The following is a 2500-nucleotide window of genomic DNA, read 5'->3' as shown; positions in this document are numbered from 1 at the left end:
CCACAATCACCAGCACAACCACCACAACCACCACCACAACCACCACAACCGCCACCACCACCATAAACACCACCACAACAACCACCACAACAACCACCAGCACAACCACCACCACAACAACCACCACCACAACTACCACAACAAACACCACCACAACCACCACCACAACCACCAGCACAACAACCACCACCACAACCACCAGCACAACAACCACCACCACAACCACCAGCACAACCACCAGCACAACCACCACAACCACCACCACAACCACCACAACCACAACCACCACAACCGCCACCACAACAACCACAACCACCAGCATAACCACCACAACCACAACCACCACAACCACCACCACCACCATAACAAACACCACCACAACCACCACAACTACCACCACAATCACCAGCACAACCACCACCACAACAAACACCACCACAACCACCAGCACAACCACCACCACAAGCATGACAACAAACACCACCACAACCACCAGCACAACCACCACAACCACCACAACAACCACCACAACAATCACCACAACAAACACCACAACAAACACCACCACAACCACCACAAGCACCACGACAACAAACACCACAACCGCGTCTCCCCCCCCCCCCGCGTCTCTCTCCCCGCGTCTCTCCCCCCGTGTGTCTCTCCCCCCCGTGTCTCTCCCCCGTGTCTCTCCCCCGCGTGTCTCTCCCCCGTGTCTCTCCCCCCGTGTCTCTCCCCCGCGTGTCTCTCCCCCGTGTCTCTCCCCCGTGTGTCTCTCCCACCCCCGTGTCTCTCCCCCGTGTCTCTCCCCCCGTGTCTCTCCCCCCGTGTCTCTCCCCCGCGTGTCTCTCCCCCGTGTCTCTCCCCCCGTGTCTCTCCCCCGTGTCTCTCCCCCGTGTCTCTCCCCCCGTGTCTCTCCCCCGCGTGTCTCTCTCCCCGCGTCTCTCCCCCCGTGTGTCTCTCCCCCCGTGTCTCTCCCCGCGTGTCTCCCCCCCCCCCCCCCATGTCTCTCTCCCCCACGTGTCTCTCTCCCCCGTGTCTCTCTCCCCGCGTGTCTCTCTCCCCGCGTGTCTCCCCCCGTGTGTCTCTCCCCCGTGTCTCTCCCCCCCCCCCCCCCATGTCTCTCTCCCCCACGTGTCTCCCCCCCCCCATGTCTCTCTCCCCGCGTGTCTCTCTCCCCGCGTGTCTCCCCCCCCCCCCTTGTCTCTCCCCCGTGTCTCTCTCTCCCCGTGTCTCTCTCTCCCCGTGTCTCTCTCCCCGTGTCTCTCTCCCCGCGTGTCTCTCTCCCCCACGTGTCTCTCTCCCCCGTGTCTCTCTCCCCGTGTCTCTCTCCCCGCGTGTCTTTCTCCCCGCGTGTCTCTCTCCCCGCGTGTCTCTCTCCCCCCACGTGTCTCTCTCCCCCGTGTCTCTCTCCCCGTGTCTCTCTCCCCCCGTGTCTCTCCCCCCGTGTCTCTCTCCCCGCGTGTCTCTCTCCGCGTGTCTCTCTCTCCCCGTGTCTCTCTCCCCGTGTCTCTCTCTCCCCGTGTCTCTCTCCCCCCGTGTCTCTCCCCCCGTGTCTCTCTCCCCGCGTGTCTCTCTCCCCGTGTCTCTCTCTCCCCGTGTCTCTCTCCCCCCGTGTCTCTAGGCCACGCTCAAGATGCTTCTGCTCACCGTAGTGGTGAGCATGTACAAGAGTTTCTTCATCATCATGTCTCTCTCCCCGCGTCTCCCCCCGTGTCTCTCCCCCGTGTCTCTCTCCCCCCGTGTCTCTCCCCCCGTGTCTCTCTCCCCGCGTGTCTCTCTCCCCGCGTCTCTCCCCCCGTGTCTCTCTCCCCGCGTGTCTCTAGGCCACGCTCAAGATGCTTCTGCTCACCGTGGTGGTGAGCATGTACAAGAGTTTCTTCATCATCGTGTCTCACCCCGTGTCTCTCCCCGTGTCTCTCCCCGCGTGTCTCTCCCCGCGTGTCTCTCTCCCCACGTGTCTCTCTCCCCGCGTGTCTCTCTCCCCGCGTGTCTCTAGGCCACCCTCAAGATGCTTCTGCTCACCATAGTGGTGAGCATGTACAAGAGTTTCTTCATCATCGTGTCTCTCTCCCCCCGTGTCTCTCCCCCCGTGTCTCTCCCCGCGTGTCTCTAGGCCACCCTCAAGATGCTTCTGTTCACCGTAGTGGTGAGCATGTACAAGAGTTTCTTCATCATCGTGTCTCTCTCCCCCCGTGTCTCTCCCCCCGTGTCTCTCCCCGCGTGTCTCTAGGCCACCCTCAAGATGCTTCTGCTCACCGTAGTGGTGAGCATGTACAAGAGTTTCTTCATCATCGTGTCTCTCTCTCCCCCCGTGTCTCTCTCCCCGTGTCTCTCCCCCCGTGTCTCTCCCCGCGTGTCTCTAGGCCACGCTCAAGATGCTTCTGCTCACCGTGGTGGTGAGCATGTACAAGAGCTTCTTCATCATCGTGTCTCTCTCTCCCCCCGTGTCTCTCCCCCCGTGTCTCTCTCCCCGTGTCTCTCTCCCCCCCTGTCTCTCCCC

General features: G+C 62.0%; 1 pseudogene; it reads left to right on the top strand.

The window, feature by feature from the left end:
- LOC133362952 (putative uncharacterized protein DDB_G0271606) overlaps nt 1-2500 on the top strand; it is a 5692-nt pseudogene that overhangs the window by 2677 nt on the left and 515 nt on the right.

Source organism: Lethenteron reissneri, unplaced genomic scaffold (assembly GCF_015708825.2).
Source record: "Lethenteron reissneri isolate LAM-NWPU_2019-01 unplaced genomic scaffold, ASM1570882v1 scaffold_1638, whole genome shotgun sequence".
Taxonomy (NCBI): domain Eukaryota; kingdom Metazoa; phylum Chordata; class Hyperoartia; order Petromyzontiformes; family Petromyzontidae; genus Lethenteron; species Lethenteron reissneri.
The sequence above is the reverse complement of the archived record's forward strand: the minus strand, read 5'-3'. Positions and strand labels throughout refer to the sequence as shown.